This window comes from Chelonoidis abingdonii, chromosome 1 (assembly GCF_003597395.2).
Source record: "Chelonoidis abingdonii isolate Lonesome George chromosome 1, CheloAbing_2.0, whole genome shotgun sequence".
In the NCBI taxonomy this organism is placed as follows: domain Eukaryota; kingdom Metazoa; phylum Chordata; order Testudines; family Testudinidae; genus Chelonoidis; species Chelonoidis abingdonii.
In genome coordinates, this window is record NC_133769.1 from 52,987,152 (window position 1) to 53,006,578 (window position 19,427).

General features: G+C 41.8%; 1 protein-coding gene across 2 annotated transcripts in view; it reads left to right on the forward strand.

The window, feature by feature from the left end:
• The window catches only part of SAMTOR (S-adenosylmethionine sensor upstream of mTORC1), a 65,143-nt gene that overhangs the window by 34,894 nt on the left and 10,822 nt on the right, over positions 1 to 19,427 (forward strand). The gene's annotated exons all lie outside the window — the stretch shown is intronic.

A 19,427-nucleotide genomic window follows, 5' to 3' on the forward strand; every position in this document is an offset into this window, starting at 1 on the left:
TCTTGAATACTGCATGCAGATGTGGTTGCCCCATCTCAAAAAATTGGAATATTGGAATTAGAAAAGGGCAACAAAAATTAGGGGTATGGAGCATCTGCTATATCAGGAGAGATTCATAAGACTGGGACTTTTCAGCGTGCAAAAAAGACTAAGCGGGGGATATGATAGAGATCTAAAAGATTGACTGGTGTGGAGAAAGTAAATAAGAAAGTGATATTTACTCCTCATAATACAAAAACTAGGGGTCACCAACTGAAATTAATAGGCAGCAGGTTTAAAACAAACAAAAGGAAGTATTTTTTCACAGAATGCACAGTCAACCTGTGGAACTACTTGCCAGAGGATGTTGTAAAGGCCAAGGTTATAACAGGGTTTAAAAAAAAAAAAAAAAACTCATAGAGGATAGGTCCATCAATGGCTGTTAGCCAGAATGAGCAGGGTTGGTGTCCCTAGCCTCTGTTTGCCAGAAGTGGGGAATGGACGACAGGATAGATTACTTGATGATTACATGTTCTGTTCATTCCCTCAGGGGCACCTGGAATTGGCCACTGTCAGAATACAGGATACTGGGCTAGATGGACCTTTGGTCTGACCCAGTATGGTTGTTCTTATGGACAGGTCATGGGTCGTAAACAAAAATTCAGACCTGTGACCCGTCCATGACTTTTACTAAAAATATCTGCCATGACCAAAACTTAGGCCGGGGAGGCCGCGGGTGCTGGGGAGAGGGGAGGGTCAGGCTGTGGTGTGTGGCCTGGGACCCCTGCTGATGCTTGGGGTGGGGGGGGGGCGCAAGGAGGAGAGGAGGAATGTTGGCAAGGCTGGCAGCCGGTTCCTGGCTGGCAGCCGGTTCCTACCCGGCTCCATGTCCTTCCATGGCAAGGCTCAGCCTCCACTGCAACTGCAACAACGGCCAGCTGCTGCAGCTCCCATTGGCCAGGAACTGCAACCAATGGGAGCTGCAGGTTGGGGCCCACTGGCAATGCATGGCACAGAGACCCCTCCCCACCCTTCCACTGCCTGGGAGCTGCAGGGGGGCCATGCCAGAGGGAGCTGGGGAGCCCCCCACCCTGAGGTAAATGCCTCCCTTGCACTCCCCAGCCCCCTGATCCTAGCCCTGAACCCTTTCCCACACATCCAAACTGCTGCTGCTGGCCTAGAGGCTGCCTGGTTTGGGCAGCCCCTGGGCCAGCACCAGCTGCTACAGAGGTTGCTGAAAGTCACAGAATCAGTGACCTCCATGACAGACTTGCAGCATTAGTTAATTATATTAACTGAAGGGTGAGCTCACATCAATCTTAATGAGGTCTCTGATTTACCCAAACATTAGAACTTCTCAGTCTAACAGTACAAGGCAGCAGAAGGAAACTTTTTTTGCATGCGTTTTTTTTGGGAAGAGGGTGCTCAGTAACTTGGGAACTCCTTGGTCATATGTCCCCAAATCTGGATCACGAATGCTATCCTGTGCCCCTATATGTAACATTAAATATTGAAGCAATCCAATTAACTCATCAGATTTTAGAGCATTTAAGAGTTGAGATTTAAACCATATCAAATGGCAGAAATAGAAATCCTCTAGCCTTTTGTGTGTGTGCGTGCATGTATTGGCATATGTGCACTGTAAAAAGTATACATTTTTATAAATGTTTCGTTTGGGTGCCCCAAAGATTTAGTGGGTGCCATGCACTGTCTTGGGTAAAACTCAACAGATTGAGACCATTTTGACCCACATTACATCAATAGTTTCATCTCAAGCTCTGTGCAAAAAAAACCCCACCTGGAAATTTTTGAAAAATGGCTGGGGGCAGGAGGCATATCTCTGCAACCTCTAACTCAAAGTACTCCAAATTTGGGTTATCTACCCTACCTTGCATCCTCTTGAGGCACACCAAATTTCAAAGGAATCCAGCCAAGCATGTCTGTTTTAGAGTACTTAAAGAGTTGAAGGTGGTGAAGCGCTGGAATGGGTTACCTAGGGATGATGGAGTTTTTAAGGGCCAACTTGACAAAGCCCTGGCTGGGATGATTCAGTTGGGGTTGGTCCTGCTTTGAGGTCTTCCTGAAGTCACTTCCGGCACTAATCTTCTGTGATTGTATGACCTTTAAATGGAAGTTGTGAACATTACCTTAACTGTAGTAGTGGCACTGCCATGCTGTTATAATAGATAAAATGCAACTTTTTTATCATACTTTTGTGAACTATTAGGTGAACTCAAAAGGGATAAGTAGCCTAAAATGGTCTGCTCTTGAAATGATTCTGCATTTTATTTAAATACATTTTAGAAGAGAAATTGAGGAGTTCACACTTTCCTGAACAATCTACATATTAAGGCCCTGGGCCTTCCATTAGCTCTGTGTGGGCCCAGCAGTTTGCCTGCATAAAGCTTATTGCAGGTTGGGGGTTTCCTGGAGTGTTCCACACATTGCAACTGGGACCAGTGCAAGGAACTTTGTTTGCTTCCTCTTTCAGTTTAGGAGGAGAAACAGTCACACTTGGAAGAGTGTATTGTATCTTGTGCACAATATTGGAGATACACTGATGTGTCTTCTTGGGCTGTTCACAGAAAAGTGTTTCCTTGTTTTGAAAAATGTGTAGTTCACGGTGTAAGTTATTAGTATTATGAGATAACAGTATTATGAGATAAATCCTGTCAGAGAAGTGGGGTAACATCTCTAAATCAGCAGCCCAGATCTGGTCCAAGGCAACAACAAATAACTGTTCTTGCCTGATTCTGGCTATTTGCCCAGTTTCTATGATGGTAGATGTCCACATCACAAACGCTATCACAATTTACAGTGACTTGGGTTCTGTTAAGAATACAAGGTTTAATCTGTGTAAGGCTTTGAAAGATGATGTATTGATACTAACTACTAGCCATGGGTAGGCAACCTATGGCACGCGTGCCGAAGGCAGCACACAAGCTGATTTTCAGTGTCACTCACGCTGCCTGGGTCCTGGCCACTGGTCCCAGGGGGCTCTGCATTTTAATTTAATTTTAATTAAGCATCTTAAACGTTTTAAAAACCTTATTTGCTTTACATACAACAATAGTTTAGTTATATATTATAGACTTATAGAAAGAGACCTTCTAAAAACATTACTGGCACGTGAAACGTTGAATTAGAGTGAATAAATGAAGACTCAGCATACCACTTCTGAAAGGTTGTCGACCCCTGTACTAGCCGGTTATTATACTGTAATAGCCAAGGGGGGTTCTCCAGGTGTTTTTAAGAAAAGGAGAACAAATTATTCAGTGATATCTCTGCCCCTAAAAATGAAGCTTAAAAATGTGAAAATACAATTTGAATACTTTCACCTTTGATTCTGTCATAGAACGTTAAAGGTGCATGAATGCATGAGCTGTATAAAATAAGTCAGATGGGTTTGCAGCTAGGTTTGAGTGGGAGGTGTGGGGGAGGAAGGAATCTTATGTAGACTCAGCACCTGGTTTTATACGTTAGTTAGTAATGGCTTATAAATGTAGGCTGTAAGGTAAATACATTTAATTGAGATAAATGATTGTTCCAGATGGTTTCTTGAGTATTGCAAGATTTTCAGATACACTGACATTAAAAAAAAATTGTTTTAAGATTGAAGGACAGTTTAATTTTTAACAGGGTGGACTGAGTGAAATCAGTGCTTTGAGTTCGGAATTGTAATCATTACTTGAATCAGCAAGTTGGAAACCTTGATTTAAATTATTGGTTTGCATTTGTACTTTTACCTTCGTAAAGATAGGTTAATTCTTATTGATTTACAATCAGATATAGCCTTTACCTTAGTTTTTTGTGCTAACCAGGGGTACACTATATCTACATGCATTTATTTAAGTAATGATATAGTTTAACATGAAAATAAACATCCTGAATAAATGTGGGGGTTTTTGTTTTTTTTACATTTTTTCCAGGTTTTTTACTCCTGGATTTGTGTCAAGCTGCGTTTGGATGGAAATTAGAATTAAATTAAATATACAAAAGCAGATTGTTTTTTTAAATGGCTTCTTAGTTAAACACAAGTACCTTTTCAAAATGTGCTGGATACATAAGAAAAAAAGTACATTTAATCAAAATATATTTTGCATTTAAAACTGATTTATTAAACAAGGAAATATTAACCAGTAGTTTGACTGACTGTTCTTGGTCGTCATGGGACAGATTTTCAAGGGTTTTTATGTACCTAAAGATGAAGATAGGTTTGTAGTTTGACTCCCTCTCCCTCTTCTCTCCCTCCTCAGCCCCCCCCCCCAAAAAAACCCCCACCTAAGCAGATTAGGCAGCTATCTGCATCTTCAGGTGCCTAAATACCTTTAAAAATCTGACCCAGTTTCCTTCTAATTTTTAGAGTTAGTAGATCTCATCCTCTTCCACCTGGTTTTTATTGGAAAAGGAAGTAAGCTTTACAGCTTTTTCAGCTCCCAGTTTCTCAACTTTGAATGAACTAATCTAAATGAAGAAAATGTCCTCTGTTTACCTGCTGCCTAAACTAAAACCAAAGGGAGAGCTTTTCTGCACAACAGAATCTGAAAGTATTTATATTTGGACAAATATAAATACCAGCATTTGCTCCATTGTAAAGCATGTAAATAACTTAAATACTTAATGCAGTACCTGACATTGTGACATATTTATAAAGCTTGAGTTGACCTCAGAAGATAAGAATGTTTTCCCTCTGATTCTGTATATAATTTTAAAAAAGCAGCACCCTTTAACTCCATTAAAATTTGAGGAGGGCTCATTGATGCAGCATACTTTAATTTAAATGATTTTAATAGATTCTAGTAACTTGAGGCCTTACTGTGAAAGCAGCAGAGAATCCTGTGGCACCTTATAGACTAACAGAAGTTTTGGAGCGTGAGCTAAAACCTCTGTTAGTCTATAAGGTGCCACAGGATTCTCTGCTGCTTTCACAGATCCAGACTAACACGGCTACCCCTCTGATACTTGAGGCCTTACTATAACTTCAAATTTAATTTTAAATAGTTTGTTTTTAGAAAATGTATTTAAATACAAAATCTTTTTAAATTTAAAAACAAAAATACAAATAGATGATTAATCAGTTTTGTTATATAGGAGAACAACAAAGTATCTTAATATCAGGTGTTTTTGTTTCTGCACGTCTAACTATCAGTATTTTGTGGGAGAGCACTTTATTTTTGTGGAAACTTCTTACCAACTGAGAATTTGTCACTTTCATTTTGGAGTGAATTTTTGTCATCTAGCCATTGAAGTCAATGGAAAGTCTCATAGGACCTTAACTAGGGTGACCGGACAGCAAGTGTGAAAAATCAAGACAGAGGGTGGGAAGTAATAGGAGCCTACATATGAAAGACCCAAAAATCAGGACTGTCCCTATAAAATTGGGACATCTGGTCACCCTAACCTTAACTGATGGGACTATGTGTAGTATTAATTCTGTTTTAAAATGTTGTTCTTGTAGTCCTGCACTACTAATCATACTGGCAACGGTTGCAGCCAAAAAAATAAAATAAAAAAGGTCTACTCTAGGGGCTCTTGGGAAATCCATAGTTCTGTAGGATTAGGAACTGATGTGCTGTGTGATGTGGCTAAAGTTGCTACTGTTACAGAATTGAACACTTCTTGTATTGTAGATTCTTGCAGGGAAAAAGGCTGATGGATGCTATAATGATTCTTATTGACATGCCAGATAGAAAATACTTTTAAATGACTGAGACTTCATCGTGATTTTAGTCCACTGGGATGCAACTAATAAAACTGATTTGCTGTATCTCATTTCTCAGATCTTTTACAGGCATTTTTAAGGCATGTATTCATAGTCTAAAAATGAACAGTAGTTTACCTTCCATAATTTAGTTAAAATGCAACTAATGCAGTCAAGCTGTACCTCATGTTTTGTATTTTCTAATAGTTTTAGAAGTAAACTTATGAACTAGTGCCCAAGGGAACTTATTTCAACACTAGTAAAAACACTGATCTTGCTAAATTCTGCCTTAAAAACAGCTTAAATTTCTATCTGGATCTGGTGCAGATAACATTACATACAGGCATGAAGCATTATATTATTATTATTTATTATTTATTAGTTATTATTTATTATATTTAAAGAGCTCTGGCTGTCAGCCCCAAATGGCTGGGGCTCGTGCAGAAGGGCCCTGCATGCCCAGAAGGTGGGAACAGGGCTGCCGAGAGTGGGTTTGGGCCCTGGTGAAAAACATTTTTTGGGCCCCCCAGCAAGGGCGAACCGGCTAAACAGAGCTAACGAAGCAGGGCCTCGGGCCCCCTTCCAGACCACCAGGCTCTGGTAATTTGTACCGGCTTCCCGCCACCTCTCATTCACCCTGGGCAGGAATAAAGGGGACAGCCGGAGCCCCACCACCCCGGGGCTGACAGCTCAAATCCCGCTGCTCAGAAGCTCCTTCCCTCCACCCCCCAATCCTTCACTTGGAGGCAGCAGGGCTCTGGCTGTCAGCCCCAGGTGGCAGCAGCAGCATAGAAGTAAGGCTGGCAATAGGGCGCTAAGTCTGTTGTAAAAAGTGGTGTTGACAAATATCACTTTTCATATTGCCACCCTTACTTCTGTGCTGGCAGGTGTTGCCATCAGAGCTGGGTGTCCAGTCAGCAGCTGCTGCTCTCCACTTTGCCTTCAGAGCTGGGGCATGTGGGGGGGGGAACATAAACTACTACAGACACAAAGCAGAGGGGGCCCCATCAGATAAGTTTGAGGAATGCTTGTCTCACAATTTGTTTGCTGCTGTAAGACTACACTATTTTGGTGACCTCTGATATCCTTCTGTCTAGATCTCCTCATTTATTTCACCAATGTGTAAACTATTTGCCATACGGGATCTCATTTTTTGTGTTTATCCTCATATAACAAAACACCCTCCATAATGTGTGTGTACAGTAGAACACCTTCCTCTGAATTTAAAATCTTGATATAACTCTATTAACTTAGCATTTGCATTGATTATATAAACAGAAGAAAATAATATAATTAACAATCAAATTACTATTTGTAAGCATGAGATTGTGTTAAATTTGGCAGTGCTGGTGCAAATTTTCTTCATAAAGCAAAAAGTTAATTAGTTTTTAATTATTTCTGGTTTTATGTAATGGAAGTACAAAGAGGGAAAGATGCTATATCAGCTTGAGATGTAAATAAATAAGGTGTGGGATGCACATAGAAAAAAAAATTGGTTATGATACTTCAGCTAGTTATCCTTCAAAAAAGATTAGTGATAATGTTTAGTTTAGTTCCAGAGTGCATTCTAATGGTTTTTTGTTCAATTATCTTTTATGTAGTGTGATAAGTCACAAAATTTAATTACTATGGTTTATTTCAAGAAGCAATAATGTTCAAAGGTTTTGGCTACCGATAATAATTTGATATACTACATGTTAAATGCAGACTATTGGACTACTTATACTGCGAAGTAGGCAGGAATTTAGTTGATAGTGTTACAGACCATGGAATTAAAATTGAGCAAGACTGCCTTTCTGGGCTTGATTTAACTTTAACTTTCTCTCTTCCCCCTGCCCCAAGTCTCCTTCAATACCACATGCTTGGAAATGCTTTTGGCATGTTATAGCAGTAATGTATGTGTATGGATGCCTTTATAACAAAGATTAATACGTACAGTTGATAAATTAGAATCTGTATTGCACCTTGACTGATTTACCCACAGATCAAGAAATGTAACAGTTTAATTGTAAGTCTCTTGTATTCTTCTGTCAGCTGTCACTCAAAAGTTGGCAGTGGGTTATGGGGACTTAGTACCCTCTTTGGCCAATTGAAGGCTACTGATTTCAGCCACCTATTTTTCATCCTTATTTCTAGTTTACCATGCTAAAATGTGAATTACAAACTGGCGTCTTTAAAGGGGCTTCATTCATTTTAGATGTTAAAGTAAATAAAAACTTTCTTTTAATTCTCTTCCTCCCCATCCTTTCCCACTGAATAAGTTATTGTTTCACTGCAGGTGGAAATAAATGCATCCAGTCTACTCTTCTCTCCCATTCTACAATAAATAAATAAATTCCACGTAGATTGTATTACAGCTGCACCTACTAGGAAGCTAGGGTTCAAAATCTGTCACCTTATCTTTCGCTTGAAAATAATTGTGCACCTTCTCCTACTTCATTACAGTTTCTATCAACTTTTGAAGATAGCTGAGGCATGAGTTGATATTGTTAACAGTAAGGGTGCTAAATAGTTCCTGCTGCACTAGTGTATGTTGACACTTAAACCTATATTTTTCAGACATTGATTTTTGATTCAGAACTACTCTATACCGCCATTTAAGGAAAGGTCAACTTACGTTTTTTGCACGGTTAGTCCAATGTTGCTGAATGCAATGTCTCTTTATTTATCATAGAAGAGACCTATGAAAAGGGGAAATCAGCGTGCTGGTAATTTTGTTGGAGCCTAATCTCTTCCCCCTTGAATCTTGCTCCCTTCTATTTTCTTTGCTTTATGTATAGTTATACAGTTCTCTAATTGCAGTGATAGTGTGACTTTAAAAAGACTCACAAGAAAGAGTGTGGAGCCCAACTATATTTACTGTTTTTGCCAGTGTACTCTTCTGCTTCGTGGTAAGTAGACCTGTATTGCTCAATGAATGAACTCTTCTTTTGTAGGAGAGAGGAAAATGGACTGAGAAATTACTGGAACATAATTTTCTCTTGATACTGAATAGCAGGCAGCTTCACCACACGCTTCTGTAGGGTAAAATTCTAGACAGTTATATGTGCAACTGTATTAGAAAAACAGTTTCCATTACATTCTTTGGAAGTCCATTGTTAATTCATCATCCTTCAGAGGGGAGAACAGATAGTGGTACCTCGACTAAAAAGTAAGCTGACATATTTTCCATTTTTCCTTAAGTTATGGGTACAATTATTAAACATATAATGAACCAAGAGTGTACTAAATTTTACCTAACATGGAGTACAATAAATGTTACTGAACAAAAATGCAAGTGTAGACAAAAATCCCCTGCCAGTCTCCACTGATGCTTCAGAGTTATGATCTATAGGATAGGTTTTCCTCCAAGGTGCTTTTCAGCTCAAAATCAGAGTATTAAATGGACCATTCTGTTTTGGTGATGCATCTTTTTCTTCCTTAAATAAGGTTGTGTATAATCTAAACCATTGTCTCCTGGTAGTGCAGTAAAGCATTCATGTCTTGCTTCAGTTCTTTGAAGAGCAATCATATTGCAGGATGAATGAAGTATTCTTCCATTTGTGTAAAACAACTTGATGCATATTATCAGGCCCTGATCCCCTCCCCCCCCCCCCCCGAGATGCTCAGTACCCATATCTTCCATTGTGCCCAGAATTCCAACTGAAGTCAATCGGTGTAGTTTAGAGAGGGCAACAAGTACAATTTCAATAGGGTTGTGGCACAACTTTATTCTAAAGTTTAAATCCCCCCATCCCCAACATGACCCCTCCAAATTTTTCTCCTAATGGCGCTCTCTTTGGGAGGGTGTACAAATGGCTGTCTGGCTCAGTATTCTGGAGCCCAGGATATAAAAGCTTTCACTCCAACAATTCCTCAGTCTCTCTGACAGTTTGGGTGGGTGATGAACCCAATTCTCCCCCGTCATCAGAATTTGTTAGGGTAGTTTAAAGTGTTTGTCTAGTACCAAGCTTATAGTTTGGGGGGCTGAAGAGGGAACGTTGTGTAGTTTGACTTTGACTATTAAGTTCCTTCCATTTAGGAATATGGGGGAAATAAGTCTGATCCAAGGCTTGTTGTCCTGACAAAATATTCCTCCGAAGTTGTTGTCATAGAGGAAATCTTGGGGTACTGAATGTTTTTAGAAGGGAAGGGCTCTGATTCAAGATGAACACCAAGTAATGTGTGAAATAGCTCTTTGGGTTTTTGCTTAAGAAAAAGTCTTAAATCCGCCAAAGGAGGATCCACCAAAGGAGGATCCCCCTCATGGTGTTAAGTAGCTTTTCTGGTCAGGTTATAAGGAAACTCTTGCATCTATCAGGACAGGAGGCCATGGGATTCTTTTCTTGTTTGTAGAGCAGCCACTTCAGTTCGTGGCACTCCTTGTTGTTTTAAATAGAACCAGATATATCCAAGAAGTTTAGGGACAAACAAGAATCCAACAGTGTGCATTAGTCTTCTCAGTCAGAGATTGGATCCAAAGGTTGGTTCTGATTATGACGTGGCATAAACAGCAGCTGTAGGGCTTCTTTGGATTCAAGCTGTTCACGTCCTCTCAGGATGATGGGGCCATTTCTGTCCAGGTGAGTCAAATCCTTCATGCAGAAGACCTGTGGAACAGTCTTATCTCTATAGAGCTTTCTCAGGAAATCTATCTGTGGAAGATCCTGCCATTGCCTTCCTGCTCCTGTCAAAACTTCCTCCTTTGTTTCTAAGACCTTTTAAGTCAAAGTTGAGAAGGCAAAAAGTGCAGTCAGTCTTGGTTAGAATTCTTAACTAATTTATGAAAAACAAACAGTAAATTAAAATGGAAGGATAATGTCTTATTGGCATTTATGGTGCTCCTTCTGCAGTCAAGGAAACAGTCTAAATGTTGTCTTTTTTAAGTACTACTTTTTGGTAAACATCCTTTGAGTTCAAGAGAGTCCAGAAAGCAATTCTGAAATTGTCTAAATGACAAGAATACTCACATGAGCCTTTCTCACCAGCAGTTATATGCAGTTCAGTATGAGTGTCAACTGTACGGTCACAGCACCTGAGAAAAGAGCAGCTAATATAAACTTAGGTGCTGAATACTATAGAATGGGAGGGAACAGCTTGCCTTACTCAGTTGATCTTCATGCTAACTCACAATGGCACTGAAGACTTTTTTTTTTCTCTTCCCAGCTACCCTTTGCCAGAAGATAAAACTATAATTTAGGGCTCTAGCAGTTTGCATAGTGACGGGTGTGTGAATGTGAAATTGCGATGAGGGCATGGGAAATCATCTTTCCTTCCCAATCCGCAAGAAGATAAATTTAGAAGATTGTCAAAATTGAGGGATTTGGGAGTCCAGATCCCTTAGGCAACTTTTGAAAATATCCACTTTAAGTGCTCTCTTAATTATGCAATATACTCCAACCTATAGAGTTTGGGTATTCAGAATTTTAAGGCAAGGCGTAGGAACTGTCCAGGGATTTCACTTGCAACTTTGCCTTCCTTAGCAAGAAATGAGATCACTTTAAGCCGTGTATATTAAAGTAAGCTTTTGCAAAGAAGTTGCTTCATCTTTGTGTTGCACACAGCACAACCCCACCAAGAGAACAGGGCAAAGATTTACTGTACTTCAGTAATTAATGTTTTAAGGCTGGCAACAGAATAGGGCCCCATTGTCAACACTGAAAATTGTCTTAATCAAGAAGACGATGAAGCAGTGTAAGAGGCTGTGACCAAAAAGCCAGATTCCTGGGTAAGCTGAGCCTTAAAAACTAGTAAATCCTTCTTGTCCATGCTAGACATATAGTCTAGTGGAGAAAAGAGGAAGTCCAGCAATTGAGGAAAACTTTACAGTTGCTCAAGATCTAGAAGAGTACACACCCCCTCAAATCCTGAGATCAAAAGGAAAATTAGTCCTCTGGAACAGAACAAAAGCAGTAAAGAAGTTTTTCCAAGAGGCCATTTTCAGGGAGCAGCTTTTGGGCTCCTGCTATTGTCATAGTATTCTATCCCCAATCTGAACCTTAGAGTCCAAAAAATGAGGTACTAGCATGAATTCCTCTAAGCTTAATTACCAGCTTAGATCTGATAAGCTGCCACCACCCAAAAATATATAGTGTTTTGGGGCACTCTGGTCCCCCCAAAACCTTCCCTGGGGACCCCAAGACCCAAATTCCTTGAGTCTCACAACAAAGGGGAATAAACCATTTCCCTCCTCCCTCCTTTCTTCCTCCCAGATCTTTCCCGCCCTAGGTACACTAAGAGAGATAGACAGATTCAAGCTCCGTGAATCTAAACAAAGGGATTCCCCCTTTCCCCCTCCCTTCTTTCCATCACCCAGAGGCAATACAGATGGAATATTACAGGGTCTTTCAGCTTATACAAAATGGAGAAAAAGCCTCCTCCAGCAGAAATACAATTTAAAATACTTTCAGCCAAATACACATTAAAACTCTATCAGCCAGATACACAGTTGCAAATACAGAAAACAATCAAAAGACTATAACCGCCTTTCTACTCAATACTCACTATTCTGAATATATGAGACTGTAGCAGGGAGATTGGCAAGAAACCTGGTTGCACGTCTAGTCCCTTTCAGGACTCGGAGATGATAAAGCAAAACCCAAAAAACACAAACAAAGGCTTCCCTCCACCAAGATTTGAAAGTATCTTGTTTCCTGATTGGTCCTCTGGTCAGGTGTTGTTTGTTAACCCTTTCCATGTGAAAGAGACATTAACCCTTAGCTATCTGTTTATGACAGCTATTTTAGTCATTTATTTTCTTCTGCCCTTATCTTGCATCCCTTATCAGGCAGACTGTAGCAATGTAATAGTCTATGGGAACGTCCAGTGTCCCTGTGGGTGCTCACCTGTAGGTGAGTGTGCACCCCTACGCCACTGATCAGAGAACTTCAACAGCAGTCCATCCTTCCCACACGCATGGCTCCCCACCTGCCACAAGGCCAGCCAGCATGCTCAGGCATTTCCTCCTCAGTTCTTTCTCAACCATCCCTGGCTATGGACTGAGGTAAGAGCTGTCTGTTCATGGATCGTTAACTCCCTATAGTTTTGCAAATTTTACCTTCCCTTGAAGCCTTTTCCTTTTAGTACCTTGTTTGTCTGTCTTTAGTTGACCATGCCAAAAAAAAAAAACGGGGGTTGCTTCCCACCAACCCCAGTGGAAGGAACCCCTCCTAGACAAGGCTATTCCTGGCTCTCCAGGCTTCAAAAAGAGCCTTAGCTGCAAGAATCCATCCCAGTGATGGATGGACACTTGCAGTGTGTTTGCTGCCTTGGGGAAAAAGCACAATCCATAAAAGTGTGGTTGGTGCCAACAGCTAAAACCCAGGTCCAAGAAGGCTTAAACTGTTGCTGATGGAGTTGGCCCTTCAATCCCTGGAATCCCAGTGAGAGCTATCACTGCAACCTTCTACTACAAAAGCAGGTGATCCCGAAGAGATGTCACTCACTCAAATCCGCTAAAAAAAAGGTCTGCAAGTCCCTGTAATGAGCCCCAATCAAGCTGGAAATGATCTCCAGCCCCATCTGTATCATTGGTACCAACGGCACCAAAGCCATCTAGAGTTGTTACCCAATGCATGCACAGTACTGAGCCGACAGAGCAAGTTGGTCTGCCGAAAGACCTGAGGGGCACAGGCAAAGAAGTATCAGTACCGCGGGGGTGTGAAAAGCATGGAAAATCTGCCCCAGGGAAGGCTATGTTGATGAAGTCATTGGCACGGACCTTGACCCTGCTGTGTTTGGTACTGACGGACCATATGATTTAGGTCGTCTTCTCTAACTCTGTCAGTACAAGTCTTTTGGCACTGACAACCACCGGCACCAATGCTATCTGCACCAGCAGATTTCTGGTGCAAAAAGTCTCTCTCAGTATCAGATGCACTGGATTTATCCCTACTCGGTACCAGGGCTGTAGTACAGAGTTCTTCCAGAGCATTAAACTCTGTGACATCTTCATTTTGCGTACCTCTTTTCTCTTCATCAGAGTCAGATGGTGAGGGAGACGATTTGGGTTCCCATCACTTGTCCTACCCACCCTATGAGTCCCAATTTCATCATGCACACCAGATGTGCTGCTCGCCTGACCCTCAGCCTCCATGGTTTGGACAGCCATTGTATCAGCTGCCAGCCCCCCACCCTCACTGACCATATTGAGATCCCAGGAAGGGCCAAGAGACAAGAAGTCTCCCAGGCCCATAGTATAGCATACAAACAGGCAAGGAGGCATCCTCCTGCAGCTGCAGTGTCAAACGGGTTGGAATTTTCTGAACAACTTGGGGAGGAGGTTGAAGCTGAGGCAGAAAAGGAAGACACCCTTCAACCTGTCTTTCATCCTCCTTGCCTGATGAGCTGGTGGTGCCCTCTCCGCCATCCATGATGGATGATTTAAAATCATTCCAGGACTTAACTCAGAGGGTGGCAGAAGCCCAGCTGCATGAAATGGCAGAGCCTCATGACAAACTTGTGCACATTCTACACTTTCCATCTCTGCCAGAGTTATATGGCAGACCCTTGTGTCCACATGTTCAATTTCCATGGCCATGGTTATGAGAAGGGCTTTGTGGCTACATTTGTACAGCTTCCCTAAAGAGATCTAAAGCATGGTAGAGGACCTTCCCTTTGAGGGAAAGAAGCTGTTCACCAAAAAGGCAGATGCATCCCATACATGTTGAAGGATTCGTGGGTGACTCTTGAATCCCTAGGGATATACATGCTGGCCTACAAGAGAAGATACAACCCTCAGTCGCAGTTTAAACCCCAGTCATCACAGTACTCATTTTAATACTCACCACAGAGCTCAACCTCAACCTTGAAGCGGTAGTTTTGTGTGTTGGTCGACGTGCCTGTAGGTGTGTGTTGGTCGATGTGGTCCAAAGGTGTACTCTTTGGTACCTTACGCTGGGGAAACCCACTCCTCCTTTCAGAGACTGCTTTACCCTGTTCTGCACCACCTGTAAACGGATAATCTCCAACAAATGGGTGTTGGAAATCATCCAGAATGGATATGCCATTTGCTTCTTCCTTCCCTGTCCCTCTTCAGAGACCCTTCTCACAAGAGTCTAACTACGTCAAGACTCAAACCATCTCTTCAGCATAGGCACTGTAGAGCCTATGCCAGTACATCTTGTTACCCGTTCTTGGGTACAGTCCAGAAATAACCACAAACAAAGGTAGAACTAGAGCAGTACTGAGGGTTGATTTATTGCTTCCCTTATTTGCGCAGTAACTCTCACACACACAACACCTTCATGCTGACAGGCTGCAGGTGTGGGTGTTGGTTTGGATTTAGCGTGTGGCTGAGGCTGGCCAGATGACAGCTGCCCAGAGATCGGCAGCAGGGTGACCTGAGTCCCCGGAGTCCCTTCGGATCCACGGGAGGGCTCTCCTGCTTCTGATCTGGTCCCAAGTTTAGCATGCTGTTAGATTTTCTTGTTGGTAATCTTCCTGGCTGCCAGTCTTGAGATTTATACCTTCACGAAGATAATACCATGTTTCCATAAAAGGCTATATTTGCTTTTTTGCTTTGCCATTGGCTGTCACTCACACTATCTCACTCATTCCTTACATTAATTGATTACATGTTTATAAGCATGAATACAACGGGTGATATAGAGCAATAAAGCTTTAAGCAAGCATTTAACATCATCAGGGAGTTTCTGCTGCTTGTGGCTTTGTAACAGCATAACAGGAAGCTGTGCAGACTGCATTTGAAAGGGCAAATGAGGCATGAAGGGGTGCATCTCAGAGTCAAAGGCTTTTACTCTCATTACTTTCTGGCACCAAAGAGGAAAAGGAGGTTGGGGACCCATATTGGACCTCAGAGCTCTCAATAGGTATGTCAAAGTGCAAAATTCAATCAAGGATCATCCCAGCATTCGAAGGAGAAGATTTTTCTCATCCGTCAAGATGCATTCTTCCACATTTCTTTCATATTAAGTCATAGGCATTGCCTCAGATTCACACTGGGCCAGGACACTTACTTTTGGCCTGTCATCAGCCCCCTGGTGTAGCAGCCCACTTATGCTCTCAGGGCATAATGTTTTATCCTTACCTGGTCGATTGCCTTCTCAGGGCAATCGACCTACACAGAGGCCCAATGGGTCACTCAGGTCACATGGGACCTGTTTCTGAGTCTACAGATCAACAAACAAAAATTGACCTTTAATACCAGTGCAGAGACTAGACTTCATAGGAGCCGACCTAGACTCCATTTAGGCAAAGGCACTCTTTCCCCATCACAGATTTCTCAATCTCACCTCTTTCATAGAGACAGTACAATCCAGCCCTCAAATTTCGGCAAAGCATTGCCTCCAGCTTCTGGGACACGTGGCCACAGACACATCAGTTATTGCTCATGCTAGACTATGAATGAGATGCCTACAGTTATGGTTCACCAGTTCAGTTTACAAGCCAAATAGAGACAACGTAAACTTGTATCAATGCCCACCAGGGTCAAACTATCCCATAACTGGTGGAAGAACCCAATAGACATCTTTACGGGAATCCCGTTTACTCAGTCCTCCCCATCTCTACTCCTGATTAGCAATGCATCCCTCATAGGATGGGGCTCACATCTCAATGGTCACGTAGTACAGGGCAAATGGTCTCTTGTGGAGACAGGCCTCCATATCAACCTGCTTGAGCTCTGAGCAGTCAGAAACGCATGCACTCGCTTTCTCCCACTGATCAATAACATGCGTACAAAGGTCATGATGGTCAACATGGCCTGCATGTTCTATACAAACCAACAGGAAGGTGCAAGTTCTCATTCTCTGTGCATAGAAGCTATAGAACTAGTGCATCTCCCACAACATCGTAATATCAGTGGCCTACCTATCAGGAATACACAACACGATAGCTGATAGCCTCAGTCACAAATTCCCACATGAATGGGAGATAGTTGATGATTCTACATGACATAGTCCGACAGTGGGGGACACCAGTAATAAATTTTAGTTATCAGAACAAGAAATGTCCACATTACTGCTCCAGGGTGGGAATTGGATGACGCTTCTTAGGAGACACTCTCCTTCCTTGAGACAAGGCCTTCTTTACACCTTTGCACCATTCCCTCTATTGCTGAAGGTCCCGTTCAAGATAAAAAGGGAAAAGTATCATTCTGATCACCCCCACCTGGGCTATGCAAACTGTAGCAACTGGCATTTTGTTCTCCAATGACTCTGCCGGTCACTCCTTACTTCTTGTCGCAGAATGAGGGACAAACCCTCCTCCCCAATTTGTGTATCCTGCGACTCAAAGCGTGGCTTCTTCATAGAGACCTCTCACTCTGAGGAGGTACAGGAGATGCTATTACACAGTAGAAAGAGCACTACTCATTGTACCTACTTCCAGGAATGGAAGAGGTTCCAGATCTGGTGCCAACCCAAGGGTGTCAGCCTAATACAGCCACCCTACCGCTGGTCCTAGACTACCCTGTTAACCGTAAAGAAATCAGGTCTCTCTATTAACTTGCTAAAGGTTCATTTAGTAGCAATCACAACCTTCCACTGCCAGGTAGAAAGCTTTTCTCGCACAACTACAAAGAAGTTTCTTAAAGTCAGAGCAAACCTCTTCCCACAACCCAGGCCCTCACTCTCAATTGGACCTCAGTTTAGTGTTAAAAGGACTGACTAGACCGCCATTTGAACCCAGGGCTACTTGTTTGTTGGCTCACCTTTCCATGAAGATGGTGTTCCTCATTGCCATCACTTCAGCCTTAAGGATGGGGAGAGGCGATAACCTTGGTGGCACATCCCCCCTTTTTACTGTGTTTGTCTCTGATAAGGTCAAACTCAGACCACATCTGAAGTTCACCCCTAAAGTGACTTCTGCATTTCACATGAATCAACTTATTCAATTTTCAACATTTTATCCCAAACCTCATGAGAACAACAGGGAAACCATCCTCCATATGCTCGCTGTGAGAAGAGCCTTGGCCTTCTATTTGGACAGGACAAAGGCCTTTAGAAAATCTCTGAGACTCTTCCTCTCTGTTGTGGATAGATTGAAAGGTGCAGTGATCTCAGCTCAGAGGTTCTCCATGTGGGTCTCTGGCTATATTAAACTCTGCTACCAACGGCGTGGGGCAATACCCCCCTTTTAATACGCACACATTCCACACGGTCAGTCTCCTCGTTGATCACCTTCTCAAAGGGTATCCCTATATCTGAGATCTGCAGAGCAGCTACCTGGGCATCTGTGCATACCTTTGCAGAACACTGTGCTATTCTAGGGGACTCAGCTACAGAAGCCCAATTTGGTGCCATAGTACTGTCATCTCTATCGGCCAATTCCAAAGTCCCATCCTCCAGTGGTGGGTACTGCTCAGGAGTCACCTACAGTGGAGCACCTAAAGGGACGCTACTCAAAGAAGTTGTTGTTATTCATTTTGTTCAGTAGTAATGGCGTTTTGAGATGTTCATCCCTATGGGAGCACGACCCACTCTCCTCCCCTCTACTTTGGAGTTCCACTAGTTGGCCCTGTAGTAGAGAGGGAACTGAGGAGGGAATGCCTGTGCACACTTGCTGGCCTCGTGGCGGGCCAGACATATTCCTGTTGAAGTTCTCCAATCAGTGGCGCAGGGCTGTGCATACACCTACAGTGGAGCACCTATGGGGGGGACATCTTGAGGAGCCATTGTGGTGAGTAATTACTACTTTTGTACTCAATTTATTTCAAACTGTTTTCTGTTGATGTGGAAGGACATGAAAGCACTGCATGTCTTTATCTTTATTAAAATTCTGATTTTTCCTGCAGGAGCTCTCTCTGCAAAAAGAATGTTTTGGTTTTTTTCCTCTGCCTCAAGCTGTGAGGCCAGTTGTCTTTTTAGTCCTTGCATAATCATTTGATCACACTAAACTCATTTTTCTTAACTACAAATTTGTCAGACTGTGGAATCATTAAGAGTGAGGTGTTTCTTTAATTATCTAATTTGTAGATGTGGATGATTTGCTTTCTTTATACCTCTCAAAGTCCTCTTTATCATACCAGCCAAAAGAGTGCCAAAGCCAAACTCATTTAAAAATAACAGACGCCTGCACGGTGATGAAGGTAGGACACGTGGGCTGATGCTTCATAAATTACAAGTACATAAATTAATTACTTGTTTATATTACAGGTTCAGACTGGGCCCCAAGTATGAAAATATGAAACACATGGTCGAGTGCCCCGGAAGTTTACTATCTAATATTTTAAAACAATAGGTGTGACAAAAAGCCCAACCCCAGTAAGTGACCAGGGTAAAAAATTTTCATCTCTAGTTTAGAATAAAACTTTGGATTACTGTCAGGTAGTAACTTTAGTTATCATCTGTTTGCTATTTTTCCTTGGATGCAGGTTACAAATTTAGATCCTTTCTAAACATTAAATTAACTTTAAAATAACACCTGAACTCTTGTGAGGAAGGTGCACACATTGGTGGATTCTGTAATCTGAAGTGCTGTCCTACAAAGATGCTTCTGAATCTGAATAGTTTATTTAAATTGCTAGTAACGTACTTAACAAAAATAGTTTTAAATGTAAGTCTAATGCTATATATTTCTGATAAAACAAGTGTATTCTGATGATTATCCAAATTATGTGAAATAAAAATTTAAATTCTGCAATTAAGAGCACTGTTGTCATTTTGCTATATATACAGTATTGACAATGAAGCGAACATTGGACATTTACAGTGGCATGACTTCTGCCTGTAGACATTGAGACAACACAAATAATAAATCTCATTGTGAGGACGCTTTTTTCCTGAAACACTGTAGACATTTTTTTTAA